The 19,754-nt window shown below is 46.2% G+C and overlaps 1 protein-coding gene and 1 pseudogene across 3 annotated transcripts in view; both read right to left on the bottom strand.

The window, feature by feature from the left end:
- Window positions 1-11,920, bottom strand: part of LOC147708354 (uncharacterized) — a 46,439-nt pseudogene extending 34,519 nt beyond the window's left edge.
- VIT (vitrin) overlaps window positions 1-19,754 on the bottom strand; it is a 1,955,513-nt gene that overhangs the window by 1,913,294 nt on the left and 22,465 nt on the right. The window lies entirely within an intron of this gene.

Genomic DNA, 19,754 nt, shown 5'->3' with positions numbered 1-19,754 from the left:
AGTAAGTATAGGGAGGAGGGAACCAGCACGGAGGAGGGAACCAGATCTTTGGGAGAACCAGATTTGATGCTAGTAAGAATACTACAAAAGGAAGAGATGTCAAGTGGAGTACATTTATCGAGCAGAATTGTCACGACTATCTTGAAGGACTTCCTGCGAGGAGCATTGTGGTGCAGAATTATTCGATTGTAAATTTACAATTGTAGTAATATTATTGAATTCAGAATAAATTTGATCAATTTTGTTCACAAAAAATTCCGCCAGATCATCACAATGTTTAGAGTCAAGACCCGGAGTCTCAGGTTGACAAGTGGCACCTGACAATTCCTTCACTACTTTAAACAAAACTTTAGGGCAGTTTTGTGAACGTAAAATACAGTGATTGGTGTGCTCAGCCCGAGCAGCGTTGCACATTGAGTGATAACCATTTAAAGCTAATTTATACGTGGATTTTCTTGCCAGCTCATAATTTTTCCACCAACGTCTTACTAAATTTTTACATTTACTTTTTTCTGTCCTAAGTTTTTCTGAGAACCATGGGGCGGGAGGGTGATGGTAATCCAATTCTTGTTGGACAGCGGGAGATATGCATCAATTGAAGATGTCAGCCAGTTATGGATGACCTCATTCTCATCTAGATGAGGTATCGAGGTAACCGGCATGGTGTTATTAAGGGTAACCAGGAAAGCTGACACCAGTCCCCAGGAAAGCTGAGACTCGCAGCCCTCACAAGTGACGTGGAACCGGATCCCCTGGACACCATGCACATTTGCTAGTGCATCAACTTCCCGATTTTTCCCTAAGTTGTGCTTTTAGTTAGTTGTAGCCCAATCCCCAAGCACCATCTGCACCGAAGATTGTGGGCCTACACTCCACGAGTGTTCCGTGAGCCCGCTTCTTGCATTTCCGCTTGAGGCTCCTTCGTGATCCCTGGTCTATTGACTGGTGGGTCCCCTCAAAGGTAACTCTACTTTTCCGTGGGCTTTCCTGGTTGCTCCAGACATGCCCTGACTTCCTACCAAGTGGTGAGTCCCTCAGACCTTGCTGGTCTGCACCGAAGTCAATCTCTGCTTCCTGCGTAGGTTGCTGTTGCCAAGGCTTGTTGGGTCCAATCCGGAAATCGACACAGCAGCACTCGACATCCTTCGTGGGACAGCTCGAGTCCAGAACCTGGTCATCGTTGACACCTCCTGATCCTCATGGCTGAAGAATCAAGCTTCACCTTCTTCACCTGCAAGCACCCGACATCGGTGGGCATCCACCCATCGTCCTCCTGGTCACTGGCAAGTGACCCAGACTCTGTCCCCTCTGCTTTCAGGTTCCTCACATCTTCGATCCAGGCTTGGATCACACCGGACACTTTCCACTTATACGCCAGCAGCACTTTGGAGCAGATCGCCATTGAAAACGAAGACGAAACCCGACACCAAAAGCCACCTATGCACCCGGCTTCCCTGGGTGAGGTAATTCGATTACTCTGGTGCTCCCATGGGTATTGACTCTAGAACCTCCTTGTTCTAAAGGGGTTTGCTCCAAGTCCTCTTCTAAGTGTCCTTTATCTTTAAAATGTCAACCACGACTTTCCCCATAGAAGTAAATAGTGATTCGCGGCTGTGTTTAGACACTGCACGCGTCCCTCGTGGGTCCCCTGTGTCACTACCTTGGGTGGTTCCTGGTGGTCCCAGCGGTTCTACAGGCTCTAGGCCTAGTCGCTATGCCAGTCGTGGTTCTTATACCACTTTCTTAATATATGGTTTTGTACGCCCCTAGGGCTCAACGTATATTTTGCTAATTTACTGTGTGTTATTAAGTTTACTGAATGTACTTTTGCCTCTAGCCTCATAAAGAGACTAAAGAGATGTGTTTAGAATAAATACATATATTTTATATATATATCTGGTGTGGTTCTCCTTTCATTTGATCATTCAAGAGATTATGGACTGGTAAAACAAGCTGCTTTATATTTCGTCAAGACTTAGCCTGAAGGCTGCTCTCCACAGCTACCACTAGGATAGCGTTCTATTAAGGTTGTCTTTAACCTACCATCAATAAGGGTCATTTGGAATGGTGCACAGTGCCCAATAGAATAGTGGACAGCATATGCCAGGCCAACTTCTCACAACCATTATTGGCTTAAAGGGCTTAAATTAATAATCCCAAATGCTCTATTTGGTGGTAGGGTGGACAAGCAGTTTAGGCTTATCAGAGGGTAGTGTTAAGGATTTGTTGAACACACAGATTTAATAATGAGACACTCACTCAAGAAGAGACTGGAGACCAATTTAGAAAAATAACAGGTATGTTTATATAACATTCAACACTAAGAACTTCGCAATTGAGTATGTACTTTTCGACGTATCAATTTTTACAGGTAAGTTAAACTGTCACACAATGCACTTTTACGCTGTAACGCTTTCCTATGGAGATTAAAACCATACACTGCATACAAATATTTGCAGAGTATTTCAGGGGCGCCCTTTAGGACTAAAGGTGCTAGGGGGTCAAGGTCACAAGATCCACCAGCAGTTTGGGTTTATTTGCCCTGGAGTGTCCAGGTGCAGAGGTGTTGGACTGGTTGGTAGCCTTGCATGCTTTACCGTTGACAAGGAAGGGGGCCACCTAGAAACAGGCGCAAAGAGGGACTTGGGCACAAGTCCAGGAGCTCACAAACGGGGGATCAGTCTTGAGGGTCTTGGGAGCAAGGGGCACAGTTGATGTTCATGGACCCGGGCCTGCCAGGGAGCTTGTGTACAAAGGGTTTTTGTCAGCTGTTCCAATGCGGCGCAGGCGCTCACGGATCTCTAACAGATCTGCAGAAGGGGACAAACAGGACAGCTGGGCGACTCTGATTGCTGGCTTCTGTGATGCTGATGCCCCTTGTCGGCTGGTTGGTCTTTTCTGTGTTGCAGTCTGGATTGGACTTCAAACAAGCTTTGGCTGCTGCAGGGGGTCCAGTAATCTGGGTAATGGTGCAGGGCTGCTCCAAGCTTGGTAGGGAGATGGATATGACTCTCTTGAGCATGGTGCACTCCTCCTATGTGGCTGCTGTATCGGGTGAGGATGTACGACGTTACGACGCATGGTTTTACCACGCGTACCGTTACAACGCGTTTTTTACAACGCAAGTCGTTACCACGACTTGCGTTGTAGGGGTGTGCACTTAGGAATTTTTTAATTTACTATTCCAACACCAGCCTACGTACAGTAGGGAAGGTGTTGGATAGTAAATTAAATTATTCCTTGTCCTGTAGCGCCCTCCAGTGCAAGTCGTGGTTACGACTTGCGTTGTACAAGACACGTTGTAAGGGCACTGCAGAGTAAAATCTGCGTTGTAAAGGATGTTCCCCATCAGTTGACCAAGTGGGCAGCAGAACGGTGAACTGGACATTGTGGTCAGTGCCTGTAGGCAGCATGGAACTGGCTCCTCCACTTCAAGGGAGATGTTGGCTGGTTGACAAAGTGCTGGCAGCCCTCTGAGGCTTGGAAGATGTACAGCTGCAGGATGAATTGGGTTATCCACAATTTTCGGAACAGGAACAGGCAGGCAAGGTTTGGTGCCAAAAGTCAACAGGTAATCCTCAGTTTGTGCTTCTTTGGTTCTTCTTCGTCCTTCTTTTTCTATAGTCAGGCAAATATGAGTTCTTGGTGTGAGCCGGACATCTAATTACTGAATTTAGGGGCACTAAGGGGAGTGACTAGTAGTAGCCAAAGGGCTACTTACCCTTGGGGTCACTAAGCCTCCGATATGACCACTTACTAAGGGGAGTGGGAATAACTCTGTCCCAGAGTTCTTGAATTCCACCAAAATCAAAATGGTGGAACCCCTCTTTTGTGGAGCACATCAGGCAACCCACCATAGGGATGTGACTGTCCCGGTAGTGCAACACGCCTTCTTTCATAGCTAATTTCCCACCTGTCCTGGTGCAAAAGGGGCCGTAGGACAGGGGGTGGAATCTCCCAGGCCTGGGGGAAGCCGGGGTCACATATCAAAGGCAGCAGGGGCTTTTAGGCTCCTGGACTTGATATGCAAAATCACTAGCCATAATGCTGGAGGAGGTGTGAACACCTTTCTCCAGAGCAGGCATTGTTTCTGGCCCCAGAGAGCATTGGATCGCACCAGCAAAGGGTCAGAAACATGTCTGTGGGGACAGGCTGGTTGATACCAGTCAGCCAGCACACTAATGATATGATATGTTACTTGTGAAGTGCTGGAATGCTGTGGCAACTTGGCGTTGATTGAGGTACATGGGAATGGAGAGCTCTGAACGAAACCCTTAGATCTCGGAAAACAACCACGTTTTCAGTGCTTTCCTAAACAACAGTAGGTTGGGTTGGGGTCATAAGGTGGGTGGCATCTGATACCATAGCTTAGCCGCACAAAATGACAGGGATCGGGCCCCCCACCTTACCTTGAGGAGTACAAATGAAGCCCATTGTTGTGGATCTGAGTGTTCTGTTGAGAGAGTACCTAGAAAACAACTTTTGTATCTCCCCAGATATTCCTCCAGAAAAAAGGGCCTTATGTACCAGATAGAGGGACTTGAATTCAGCTCGTTGCTGGACTGGGAGCCAATGCAAAGTCCTGATGGCAGCCAAGGTGGAGAAACCATTCGGGATGTTCACAAGTAGTCCGGCTGCAGCATTTTGCAGGGATTGCAGCTTCCTCCTCTGCACCTTATCAATTCCTACAAAGAGCGCATTTCAGTAATCTAACTTAGAAAGAAAGAGTGCTACTACAACAGTGTTTTGGAATTAATGTGGAATGGCACGTTTTAAGGGGGCACCTCTAAGGTGCCCACTAGGTGGATGTCCCAATAAATCTACTACTGGCATTGGTATGGATTTATTGAGACCAGGTCTTTGATACTAAACATCATAGGTTTCAGTGTAGCCATCATGTAGCTGGGGAACTCATAATGACCAGTGCCCAGTACATATACTTAAGATGGCTTCCCAGTCCACTTGCACTATCTAGTAATTGAACTAGACAGCACACGGGCATATCTGCAGTTACAGATATGTCCTTACTTGTAATATAATGCATCCTGTCTTAGTGCTATAAGGTCTGCTGTAGGGGTGACTTGCATATATTGCATGCAGTGTCTGCGGGCATGGCACACAGGGAGTGTGCCATGTTGTGTTTTCACACTTGTTTGCACCATTTCATGCAGCCTGCAGTGGCAGTCTTCATGGGTTTGGTGGTGGGTCCCTTAGGGTGGCACAATACATGCTGGAGCCCTTAGGGACCCTTTTTAGTACCCGGGCCCTAGGCATCAGGGCTACCATTTACTAGAGACTTACAGAGGGGCTAACGTTCTTGCCAACTGGGGTACAATTGAACAGTTACCTTGTTTTAGGGAAAGAGCACTGCCACTGGAGACCTGTAACCTACCTGCGCTTCATCGGAGTGAGCCTGAAAGTTTGACTTGTACACTGTCTAGCACAACCAGATACAGCATTTTGTGCTTTTTGGGTGCTATTTTCCCTAAAAAATGCATAATTCCAAATCTGTTGATTGCATTTTTGTCGCTTTGGTCTTCTTTTATTTATTACATTTTACTCTATCTAAATAGGTGTGGGATCCTTTATGCATTGTGTTTTTACAGTATTACTGTTTGGAGGGATGCACACATTCTTTACATGTTGCTTCTAAGTTAAGCATGAGTGCTCTGTGCCAAGCTACCAGAGGGTTGACCTCAGGTTAATATGGGGTTGCTTGTGACTTCACCCTGAAGTAACTTGACCAGGGCACACACCCCTATCAAACAACCACCCAATTTATTTCATTTCCCTAGGTGCCGGCTGAGCTTGAGCCCAATAACTATAGCCACCCAGATGGCAACAATTTAATATGTCCAAGCTTTATTTTGGACCCATTCCTGTCACGGGCACTAGGCCAACCCACACAAGGTAGGTACATTATTTATTGCAAGACTTGAAGGGATATTAGGTGGTAGGAAATCTGTTGCTTCCTAAAGATTACAGAACGTTTCATCACAGAAATGTGAGGAAAATATGTTTCAGTCAAAGGATGATGTTTGGAAGGGATTCTGTGTAGTAAAAGTGGTGGGAGCCATGGGTGTCACCCCACCCTGAATTCCTTTAGGTGTCTAGATTTAAACAACTTACAGGTTTGCTAGGTTTCCCTATGTGCCGGCTGAGCTAGACCCTAAAATCCACTGCTACCCACATTGCAAAAAAAGGGTTCTTTTTCAGTGGTAGGCACTAGGGTTATAAGTGTGGTACCATTTTTGTTTCGAGACTTGGGGTAATGATAGGTGGTAGGAAGTTTGTGGCTTCTTGCAGATTCCATAACTTTCTATCACAGAAATGTGAGAAAAATGCAAAAAAGGGTTAGTTTTTGTGAGAAGTTGGCCTGGTACATGATGACCCCTAATTCTAGTGAGCACCTTGTACCAGTCCAAACGACCCTTATGGTGATTGGTTGTAAGTCAACCTTATAGACCAGCTATCCTAATGGTAGCGTGGACAAAGCAGTCTTAAGCTAAACTCAAGAGGGCATGTGAAGCCAGCTGTTTTACCATATGCAATCCTTCCAATACCAAATGAAAGGACACCACACAAGTTATATATTATAAAAATATATGTATTTATTACTAGAATAATCCCCTATACTCTTTATGAGCACAGAAGCACAAGCGTTAAACAAAGAACACAGTATAACATACAATAAGCTGCACAATTATGGATAGGCCGGGTGGCCACTCAAACCATATATTAAGAAAGTGGAATAAGAACCATGTCACGAACAATGAACAGGCCTAGGGCCTTGGGAATCGCTAGGCCTACACTGGACTAACGAAGGTTAGGTTATAGGAGGCCCACAGGATACGGGGGCAGAGTCTATAGGCAACCGTGTTTACCATACAAGTCAATGGTGCGTAAAAATCAGAAAGTTATAGGTGTAGGAGTCTTCCGACTGGACTAGAACTTAGCCACTTTAAACTAGGACACTAGAGGTGTAATCCCCTATGGGAGCACTGTAGTTAACTTGTTACCTCACCCACAGGAAGCGGGTGCATAGGTGCCAAAGTGTGTTGTGTTTCGTTGTGGAGTTCTATGGAGCCTGGAGATGAAGATGCTGCAGGCGACCAGGAGAGAAGAGTCTGGTTGGATTCAAGGGTGGATTGAAGATGTAGAGTACCTGAAAGCAGAGGGGACAGAGTTCAGGTCACTAGCCAGTGACCAGCGAGGAACCAGGAAGGAACCAGGCGATGTCGGGTTGCGATCAGGTGATGTCGAGGTGTTTGTCTCCGCTGCCACGTGGACCAGGAAGGATTTATGTCATCCAGAAGGTAGTCACGGGCTGTCCCACGGAGGCTCTCGCTGTCGGCGGTGTCGGTACTCGATTCGTAGTCACCAAGCCTTGGCAAATGCAACCCACGCATGAATCGAAGATGTCTTCTTCATAAGACCGGGAAAGTCAGATCGATGGCTCCTTTTCAGGGGAGCTGGGGCCAGTCTGGAGCAACCAGACCAGAAGGGTAAATTTGAAGGTTCGTCATCACAGAGGCCACTAGCCAACGGGCAAGTGACCGGAAAACGCATCGAGCAGGAAAAGTGCAAAAGGGCCCCACGCAGCACTCGGTGAGTGTCGAGAGGTGATCTTTGGATCACAGGCAGCTCGGGGCTGGGGCTTTTCAAACCCCAAAGCACAGCGTTGATGGTGTCTCGGGACCTGCACAGGAAGCACTTCATTGACTTTTCAAGATGGCCAGTCCCACGTCTCACGTCGCCTCCACAGGTCTAAGCTTTGCTAGGACTGTGGATCGGGCTGTTCGAAGTCTGGGAGTCCAGGTCTTGTTGGCCTCTGTCTTTCGAGCTCCGGCGGGAGCAACGGCAAAGGAAGTCTTGTTGCCCTGATGGTGCCTGCTTGCACAGGGTGGCCACTCCTTGACCACAAGGGAGATTCTTCAGTCTTCTACGTTGAGTAGGATGTCGAAGGGTCCAGAGTTTTGTTTCAAAGTTTCAGTCAGGATGATCTGGTTTGCATTAGCACAGCTCCTACCTTTATTCAAAATCAAGGGGCTGGATCACCTGCTAGGTCCCTCCTATGGGTGGGACCCAGGAAGGGGGTGGTTACACCCCTTTCCCTTTGTCCAGTTTCGCACCAGAGCTGGGGCTGGAGTGCCCCAGCACCGGTTTGAACTGGACTTTGCATGGGACACCTTGTGTGCCCCAGGCAGTGTCTAGTTTCATTCAACCCTCCCTGCTACAATCCACTATCTCCTGTCTGGAGTGGTGTAACACCGCCCTGTGACAGGAAACCTATTGTCCAAGCCTCCCCTGCCGGAGTTTCGGTCAGCAGCAGGAAGCTAGACTTGTGTCTGTGGCAGCAGCATCCTTTTTGTGATGCTGGGGCTTTGGTTAGATTGAACTGCGTTTAAGCAAAGTAACATGTCTTCTCCCTCTAGAAGGGTGGAATGCTACCCCCGTCGCCAGGACTGGCGAGGGGGTAGTATTCCAAAGCGTATGACACCTTACATGACATGTTTTGATAAAGCCAAACCAAAGTTAGCAAGTAACCGCGAGGATTATAATGCACTTAAGAATATATGGTATGGCAATATCACAGAACAGCTAAGGGACTTGGTTCCGAAAGCTGTAGACAGGCTCAGCTCATGCTAGAGCACCATCTCACATAAAACCAAGCACTCTGCCTCCAGGATTGATAAGGCCTGCCATAGGAGTGACGTATAGGTATATATGTGTCTAGATATAGGTTTAGATATAGGTATACTATATCTAAGCAAGGGGTGATTACACAACCTTGCCCCAGCTGAGTGATCAGCCAGTTGTGTCAGTTTGGATAGCCAGCCAGGGGTGGCAAAAGATATGGTGCAGCCCTGGTAGGCCTTGGATACACCTATGCCCTGGGTACCTATGGTACACTGTACAGGGGCTGATAAGGTGACCCAATACCCAATTGGTAATGTACCTAAAGTACATGGTGGTGAATTTAGAGAGAGAACAGCAGGCTGTGGGTCTGATTAGCAGGCCCACAGCCACATTAAGTTGAAAACCAGTGAAGCAAAAAGCAAAAGAATGGGGTGACCATAGGAAAGCAGACCCTACTCTTCTACAGTTTTCAGTGCAAAATATCATGTTTGGTAGCCTTTCATGTTGAGGGAACTAGGCCTACCAACACAAATGAGATAGAATTTTTTACCAGGAGATTTGCAGAAATGCTGGGTGGTAGGAAATTTGTGGCTGCCCTCAGATTCCTCAAGTTATCCTCACAGGAAAATGAGGAAAATGTTTGTTTTAGTCAAAGTTTGAAGTTTATAAAGGCTTCTGGGTAAAATTGCTTGAACAATCCTACTTGTCTAGCTTTAAAAAATGTACAGGTTTAGTAGGTTTCCCAAAGCACTGTCTGGGATGGGGCTCATAATCTACAGCTACCCACATTGCAAAAAAGGGTATTTTTTGTGGAAAAATGTAATGCGTCCATGTTGCGTTTTGGGACTTTTCCTGCCTTAGTGACTAGGCCATGAGGTACCATTGTTATTGTTTGACTCGGGGGGAATGCTAAATGGTAGGAATGTTGTGGCTCCCCACAGATTCCAGAACTTTCCATCATACAAATGTGAGGAAAATATGTCTTTTAGTTAAAGTGTGAGCGTTTCAAAAAATTCTGGGTAAAAAGCAGATGAGACACACACGTCACCCCACCTTGGATTTCCTTGTGTGTCTAATTCTTAAAAAAATTACAGATTTGCTAGGTATCCCTAGGTGCTGCCTGAGCTAAGGCCCAAAATCCACAGCTACCGACTGTGGAAAACAAGCACAGGCATAGCCACTCATTCTCGGCGATGGGAGTACCTAATTACAGAGATGGCGAAAGGGGCATTTGGCACAAAACACAAACATACAGAATCCAGTGCACCAGGAATGCCAATATATGCAAGATGAAGAGTATGCAAACAAGAGGGATAGAATGCAGATGCCCATTAATGCAATGAGGAACATACATGATAATGCAGAGTAATACACACTACATACATCAGGAAGCACATACCTCCCCCCTAACACACACCAGGGACAGGCAGAGGGTGCACCCCCACATACAATAGGGGGGACCTTGAACTGCAAACGGTGACTGCTGCTTTCTACAAGGGAGATTTGAGTGAACGAGTGACTGAGGGCAGAGATAGAGAGTGCAGCTCTCAGTGCCACTCTGCAGCCAAGCTTAGCTTCACTAACAGGGCCTTGGATGTGGTGCCATCTTTAGATGCTTTTTTTTTCTCCAGAATCTCACTTAGACCTAAATAATCTATTTGTATCTAAGATTAGTATTACAATAGGTGAAAAGACTAGAAGTTTTTTTCCCCAAAACAATGGTTTATGTATATGTATCCACAACACAAATATGGAACACAGAATGGTGTGTCCAAATTAAAAATTCACGAAAGCTCTAAGGATTACAAATTCACTTACCGGGTGGTATAGTAAGATCTGGAGGCAACTAGGTTGTGCTTTGTTGAGAAGGGCTGTGGCGTAACTATTCTTGGAGGAGTCTCCATTGCATGCCTCGGTGATGGCAACAGTGATGAGCTAGACATGACATGTGCCACTGTGTTCTCCTGTATGACACCAGCAGCAGAACCTGAAAGACCCAACCCATGCATGAACAGTGTAATAGTGGTGCGCAGGGTGTCGCTGTTGGACACTATGGAGGCAGAACAGAGTATTGTGCATTAGGCTTATTGGGTGGCATCATCATGAAAAGAGCCGTGGAGGGTTTGCAGAGTGAAGCTCCTGCTGCATGGTGTAGTTGCACTAATGATGCTTTAGGCTGCATTTGAGAGTCCAGTTTACATTAAGATATGGATGGGTTCTGGTGGTTGACAACGTGTGTTACTGACGTTGGTGCATTACTGAGCCTTGCACAGTCTACATTCTGCAAAAACACTGGGTCAACTGAGCTACAATGCCGATTTTGTGTAATGGCTGCTATGTGAGATGGGGTCTCTGAAAATGGAAAGAGGACTGGTTGGAACTATACATCACGTTGGTTTGAAGCTGATGAGTGGCAGGAGATGCACTTTTGGGACTGCATAGAATAGTTATGTTTGAACTATTGCTGCTTGCAGGAATGTCTGTCCGCGTAGGATATGTATGTGATGTGGAGCTGTGCTGAGTAGGCTGGTGGAAGTGACTGCTAACAACGGCAGGGTGGAACTCATTGTAGGTGTAGACAGAGAAGCTAGGGGTTGTCCTTATAACTGGAGCAGAAGGGCTCGCCGGTGGCAAAGTGGCTGCCGGTGATTTGAAACTTCTTAGCACTAGGGACTGAGGAGCTCATTGGTGATACACTGGCATGGGGAGCCATCAGTGCACAAGTCGTAAAAAAAGAAGTGGGGGGACACTGTCACCGGAAGTGACGTCACGAGGGGAAGTGACGTCACGAAAGGTGCCGAGCTCCTCGTCCCAGAGAGGCCAAAGAGTGAAGTCCAGCTGTTTGGCAGGGGGGATGGCGTCCCCCCGGTAAAATAAGTGGGGAGACGCCGTCCACCCCCGTGGTACCCCGACTCGAGCCCTGGATCCGAGCCATCGATTCTGTGACATGAGGTACCCCATCTGGCTGCTGCTGATGCCAGCCCTGACTGCTTACACGCACACCTGCAACAGGCTGGGTACTGACAGTAATGAGAAGCTGGCTCTTGCTGCTGCTCCCAGTCGCTCCTCGTATATTAAGCACTGAGCTACCAGTTCTTTGCTGCTGCTGAGCATTGCTCAGTCCCCGAGAAGCACAAGTGCCCCCCCCCCCCCCCAACTCCACTGCAACCGGTCTGTGTCCGGTTTGCAGCGATTGGAGAGAACCCACCATGTCACTGTCAGCTTTTTTGTCCACCTTGGAGATGAGCACATCCTCCAGGGGTTCAGAGAGGCCCGCCATCTTGCTTACCTGCACTCTTCGAAGCCTTTGCAGTTTCATCCCAGTGCGTCCGCCCGCAGGGCATTATGGGAATCCGGCGACGATATAGGATCTGGGAGCGATATGTCAGAGGTGGAACCCCACCTAATGACTCCGGTCACACTTAAATTGAGACCCAATGGTCTCTTTTCCAACTGTCAAAAGAATTAATTAATTCACAATATTCCGTAGTTTAAGTCATCAGAGTTTATTCACTCTAAATTCTTTGATGGCTTAAATGTTTACTTCACAGATGCTTGGTGAAATACTGCATGACAAGTAAGTAACTCTTCGCTTTTAGGTCTCGCTAGACCTATTGTTACCGAGTTCCTTGTCAAGCGACCTAGATCTGGCCACGAGCGCCGATTACACCTCGTGGACGCGCCCCCTGGCCCCGCCCCCCCAGCCGTGCACATCTCTTGCTCCAACTGTGCACAGCAAGGCAGCCTCTCGCCTCTCAATCACGCGCACACACACACACACACACAGGAGCGCACAGAACCCCCCCCCCCACCCCCCCACCCCACACAACTAAGCGGCACACTCAGACACATGCACACACACATTCCCCCACCAATACCACACACCCCCACTCACTTGGCTCTTTCCGCGTGTCACTCTCCCTCCGCAGCAGGTCAGTCTCGGCATCGGCATCAGGCTCCATGTCTTCTCCGGCGATCCTCCCCTGCTTACCAGGAAGGAAACCTTTTCCTTCCTGGCTGCCAGAGCCTGGAACAGCCTCCCTGTTAATCTCAGGCAAGTTGAAACTGAACCTCATTTCAGGAAACTTCTGAAAACCTGGGTGTTCCAGCAATCTGACACCTCAGTCCTAGCAGCTATATGATCTATTTTACTTCCTCGTTCCCACTATCTTCTGCATGCTCAGCGCCAAGATGCTCCTCCCGGAGCGATAGTCGCGCTTTACAAAATTCCATAAATATCAAATATCAAATATCAAATACGTGCACGCTCACGGCGGCGTCTCGAGCTCTCCAACCTCGTGCACTACTCACGCCTGAACCTGGGGAACGGGATTGTTTTTGCGGTGTCTCGCGCTGGTGCGCGTGCAGCAGTTCGTTTCATTCTTGTTTTGGTTAGGTGATGTGGCTGACTTTAGTGTTTTTTTGTTCTCGGCCTCCGCATCTACTAAAAAAATGATATTAGTCCGGTTGAGCTTATTATTGTTGGCGTCCGACAAGCTGGGGGGTAGAAATGCGTTACAGGGAAGAAATTTGCTTGCTTTATTACCTGAAGCAATGGCTAGTCGTTTCTGAGATCACTGAGCCTAAGTAAACAATATTTTTTGTATCAGCATGACAGCTGGTAACAAAAATAAAAACATTATCGCATATTAAAGTTGTTCAGAGCGCCTTTAAAACTCGCAGATCTTTGTCTATTCTCTTGCATCCACTGCCTTTATGGATTTCCATCATACAACTTGTCACGTGTTCTCTGGGCATCGTGCACGACTAAATCCATTTTGCTACAAGCATTTACATACATGTTTACATATTTCCAGTCTAAAAGTCATAGAGATTAAAATCTTCAGATGCTAGTACTAGAGTAAACACAGAATTTAGGGTGTTTTTAAATTTGAGGCTGCAAACGCATTACGTGCTAAAAAAACAGAATGTCATGTTGTTAGACAAAAATCAATCCTAAAATTATTCCAATTTCTGTGCGGCTGCATGTGACAGCTCAGCGTGAAAGGAATCCACTGTGCCAGCGATCTTATGTAATTCGCTGGTTACAGGTTTGACTCCCAACAGGCCAATCTGGAGTTTATTTTAACACTCCCAGTAATGTTCAAGAGGGGGGTGGGGAGAGGGTGGGGGTAATGGCAACACATTTACAGGTGAAGTTTAACCTTCCTGCCCAATACAAATCTTTCTAAAAATTATCAGGCGCTGTGACGGTAATGATGCACGAATGAATCGCTCTGACTTCAAAGAAATGACAATCACGTCTCCAGCTGGACTCTTTTTTCAATGGTAGGTAATTATTTCTGCCGATTATTGCTCAAAATCTTTGCACAGGTTTAAAATACTGGGGGAATGACTCGGGTGATAATACTGGACAGAGAATTCTTGAGAAATGTTAAAGCAGATTCGTGGCCTTCCACCTTCTGAGATCTCTAAACTTCATATGGTGGACTTGGGAAACAATAACACACTTGAGCAACGGTGTACAGGTCACAACAGGTCAATGTTACTGCTGTTCTACACAAACTCACAATTTGGTTTCATGATGATAACTTATCCAACGCTGGAGCGTTGCCAGCAGCATCTTTTTAACGGCACTCAAACGTATAGGCCCCAGAACTGCCAACATAACAAATAAAACAAGGATTTGCAATGCAATAGGTCTCACAATTAGGCGAGTTTGAGCTATTGGCATTCTAAACAACAATGCCTTTTTATTTTGTTTTGCTTTTTAAAAACTTAAATTAAAGGCATTGTTATTTACAATGCCAATAGCTTAAACTCTCATAAATGCGAGACCTATTGCATTGCAACAGGTCTCGCATTTACCCGAGTTTGAGCTATTGGCATTGTAAATAACAATGCCTTTTATTTATGTTTTTGTTTTTAAAACAGAAATGAAACGCATTGTCATTTACAATGCTAATAGGTTAAACTTGTCTCATATAGAAATCACTGTTTTCACGTTAGAGCAAGAGAAGTGAACTAGAACTACAGTCCCCAGAATGCACAGTAAAATCCAGGACTAAAGCACTGCGTTCTTGGTGACATGTAGTTTCCTGCTGATCTTCTCAGGCTGCCCCTACAGCACGCCACTTCGCTCTCTAAGCTCATGTTCACATTAGCTGTTCACAACTCAGGAACGCACCCTTTTTCTGCTTTCAAGTAAGGGCAGACTTGTGTTTTAGACTGTGTGAAAAGTAAGCAAAGACCCTCGAAGAGCATCTGCGCTTGCTGCTGAAAAATGAGGCGACACACTACTTTAGTACACTGCGCCCACACACTACTTTAGGCCACACACACTGCGCCCACACACTAATTTAGGCCACAAACACTACGCCCACACACTACTTTATGCCACACACACTGCGCCCACACACTACTTTAGGCCACACACACTGCGCTCACACACTACTTTAGGCCACGCACACTGCGCCGACACACTACTTTAGGCCACTCACACTGTGCCCACACTACTTTAGGCCACACACACTGCGCCCACACACTACTTTATGCCACACACACTGCGCCCCACACTACTTTAGGCCACACACACTGTGCCCACACCCTACTTTAGGCCACACACACTGCACCCACACACTACTTTAGGCCACACACCCTGCGCCCACACAATGCAGCCACACACACTGCGTCCACCCACTACTTTAGGCCACTCACACTGCGCCCACACACTACTTTAGGCCACGCACAATGTGCCCACACACTACCTTAGGCCACACACACTGCGCCTACACACTACTTTAGGCCACACACACTGCGCCTACACACTACTTTAGGCCATGCACACTGCGCCCACACGCTACTTTGGGTACGCACACTGTGCCCACACACTGCTTTAGGCCACACACTCTGCCCCCTCACACACTTTGCACCCTCACACACTCTGCACCCTCAATGCAACATACACTCCAACTACCACTCAGTGCCACATAATTGCATGCCTCGTAATTACACTGCACTCAATGCAACATACACTCCAAATACCACTCAGTGCCACATAATTACACGCCACATAATTACACTGCACTCAATGCAACATACACTCCAAATACCACTCAGTGCCACATAATTACACGCCACATAATTACACTGAACTCAATGCAACATTCACTCTAAATACCACTCAGTGCCACATAATTACACGCCACATAATTACACTGCGCTCAATGCAACATTCACTCCAAATACCACTCAGTGCCACATAATTACACGTCACATAATTACATTGCACTCAATGCAACCTACACTCCAAATACCACTCAGTGCCACATAATCACACACCACATAATTACACTGCACTCAATGCAACATTCACTCCAAATATCACTAAGTGCAACACAATTACACGCCACATAATTACACTGCTCTCAATGCAACATGAATGAAATGAAATGAAATGAAAAAGGATTTATAAAGCGCATGGCGGCCCGGGAGCGTCCCATACACTCCAAATACCACATAATTATATGCTACATTTTTACACTGTACTCAATGCAACATACACTCCAAATACCATTCAGTGCCACATAATTGCACACCAAATAATAACTCTATCCATTTATCTAGCACCCTCACTCTATCTATCGCCCTCACTCTATCTATACCCTCACTCTATTAATCTATCTATCTATCGCCCTCACTATCAATCTATCTTATCTATCGCCCTCATTTTATCTATCGCCCTCACTCTATCGCCCTCTATCTATCAATCTATCACCCTCACTCTATCGCCCTCACTCTATCTGTCTATCTATCGCACTCACTCTATCTATCGCCCTCACTCTATCTGTCTGTCTATCGCCCTCACTCTATCTATCTATCACCCTCACTTTATCTCTCACCCTCCCTCTATCTCTCACCCTCCCTCTATCTATCGCCCTCACTCTATCTATCCCCCTCTACCTATCACCCTCCCTCTATCTATCGCCCTCACTCTATCGCCCTCTATCTATTGCCCGCCCTCTATCTATTGCCCGCCCTCTATTTATCGCCCTCATTCTATCTATCGCACTCACTCTATCTATCTATCGCATCACCTCAGCATCACTCAGGGGCACCACAGGATCACTCAGGGGCACCCCAGCATCACTTAGGGGCACCACAGCATCACTATGCGCTACCACAGCATCAATCTGTGCAACCATTCAACAACAACTGGTTCAAATATGTTCTATCAATGTTTCAAGCTATATTACAAATGTCACAAAAAGATGTTAATAATTCACTTCTGTTCTTGGATTTTCGTCACAATTAAAAACACTGAACATAATCTTCACAAAAGTTATTTACAAAAGTTTACGTTATTGCCATTATAAATTACAATAACTTTTATTTAAGTATTAATTTAAAAAAAAATTAAAAGCCATTGTTATTTGTAATATCAATACATCTAAGTCACGTAAATACAACACATATTGCATTACAAATGCTATAGCAGGTCACAACAGGTCAATGTTACTGCTGTTCTACACAAACTCACAATTTGGTTTCATGATGATAACTCATCCAACTCTGGAGCGTTGCCAGCAGCATCTTTTTAACGGCACTCAAACGTATAGGCCCCAGAACTGCCAACATAACAAATAAAACAAGGATTTGCAATGCAATAGGTCTCGCGAGTAGGCGAGTTTGAGATATTGGCATTCTAAAAAACAATGCCTTCTTATTTTGTTTTGCTTTTTAAAAACCTAAATAAAAGGCATTGTTATTTACAATGCCAATAGCTTAAACTCTCATAAATGCGAGACCTATTGCATTGCAACAGGTCTCGCATTTACCCGAGTTTGAGCTATTGGCATTGTAAATAACAATGCCTTTTATTTATGTTTTTGTTTTTAAAACAGAAATGAAACGCATTGTCATTTACAATGCTAATAGGTTAAACTTGTCTCATATAGAAATCATTGTTTTCACGTTAGAGCAAGAGAAGTGAACTAGAACTACAGTCCCCAGAATGCACAGTAAAATCCAGGACTAAAGCACTGCGTTCTTGGTGACATGTAGTTTCCTGCTGATCTTCTCAGGCTGCCCCTACAGCACGCCACTTCGCTCTCTAAGCTCATGTTCACATTAGCTGTTCACAACTCAGGAACGCACCCTTTTTCTGCTTTCAAGTAAGGGCAGACTTGTGTTTTAGACTGTGTGAAAAGTAAGCAAAGACCCTCGAAGAGCATCTGCGCTCGCTGCTGAAAAATGAGGTGACACACTACTTTAGTACACTGCGCCCACACACTACTTTAGGCCACACACACTGCGCCCACACACTAATTTAGGCCACAAACACTGTGCCCACACACTACTTTATGCCACACACACTGCGCCCACACACTACTTTAGGCCACACACACTGCGCTCACACACTACTTTAGGGCCACGCACACTGCGCCGACACACTACTTTAGGCCACACACACTGCGCCCACACACTAATTTAGGCGACAAACACTGCGCCCACACACCAATTTATGCCACACACACTGCGCCCACACACTACTTTAGGCCACACACACTGCGCCCACACACTACTTTATGCCACACACACTGCGCCCCCACACTACTTTAGGCCACACACACTGTGCCCACACCCTGCTTTAGGCCACACACACTACACCCACACACTACTTTAGGCCACACACCTTGCGCCCACACAATGCAGCCACACACACTGCGCCCACACACTACTTTAGGCCACTCACACTGCGCGCGCACACTACTTTAGGCCACGCACAATGTGCCCACACACTACTTTAGGCCACACACACTGCGCCCACACACTACTTTAGGCCACACACACTGCGCCTACACACTACTTTAGGCCACGCACACTGCGCCCACACACTACTTTGGGCCACACACACTGTGCCCACACACTACTTTAGGCCACACACTCTGCACCCTCACACACTCTGCACCCTCAATGCAACATACACTCCAACTACCACTCAGTGCCACATAATTACATGCCATGTAATTACATTGCACTCAATGCAACCTACACTCCAAATACCACTCAGTGCCACATAATCACACACCACATAATTACACTGCACTCAATGCAACATTCACTCCAAATATCACTAAGTGCAACACAATTACACGCCACATAATTACACTGCACTCAATACAACATGAATGAAATGAAATGAAATGAAAAAGGATTTATAAAGCGCATGGCGGCCCGGGAGCGTCCCATACACTCCAAATTATTATTATTATATAATTATTATTATTATTATTATTATATAAAATTTATACCGCGCTCAGTTACCCAGGGGCATCCCGGCGCTGTAGACACAAGAAGGAAAGCTCTACTCAGTCACTACACCGGAAACAGATGCGTCTTCAAGAGTTTCCTAAAGTGCAAGATATTGGGCTCTGAACGAATCTTAAAGGGCAAGGAGTTCCACAGTGCCGCCACTTGCACTGAAAAACGCCGGCCCCCAGAGCGAGCTCTTTTTATTCTAGCTGACTGTAGAAGATGTCTATGGTCCGAACGCAGTGGGCGTGTGGGCTTGTAGGGGCGTGCCATAGTGGACAGGATAGAGGGGCCCTTGCCATGCAAGATCTTATGGGCTGTGCATAACGCTTTGAATTTCACCCGCTCATACCACTCAGTGCCATATAATTATATGCTACATATTTACACTGCACTCAATGCAACATACACTCCAAATACCACTCAGTGCCACATAATTGCACACCAAATAATAACTCTATCCATCTATCTAGCACCCTCACTCTATCTATCGCCCTCACTCTATCTATACCCTCACTCTATCAATCTATCTATTGCCCATCACTATCAATCTATCTTATCTATCGCCCTCACTCTATCTATCGCTCTCACTCTATCGCCCTCTATCTATCAATCTATCACCTTCACTCTATCGCCCTCACTCTATCTGTCTATCTATCGCACTCACTCTATCTATCGCCCTCACTCTATCTGTCTGTCTATCGCCCTCACTCTATCTATCTATCACCCTCACTTTATCTATCACCCTCCCTCTATCTATCTCCCTCACTCTATCTATCGCCCTCTACCTATCACCCTCCCTCTATCTATCGCCCTCACTCTATCTATCGCCCTCTATC

The sequence above is a fragment of the Lissotriton vulgaris genome, chromosome 6 (genome assembly GCF_964263255.1).
Source record: "Lissotriton vulgaris chromosome 6, aLisVul1.2, whole genome shotgun sequence".
Taxonomy (NCBI): Eukaryota; Metazoa; Chordata; class Amphibia; order Caudata; family Salamandridae; genus Lissotriton; species Lissotriton vulgaris.
The sequence above is the reverse complement of the archived record's forward strand: the minus strand, read 5'-3'. Positions and strand labels throughout refer to the sequence as shown.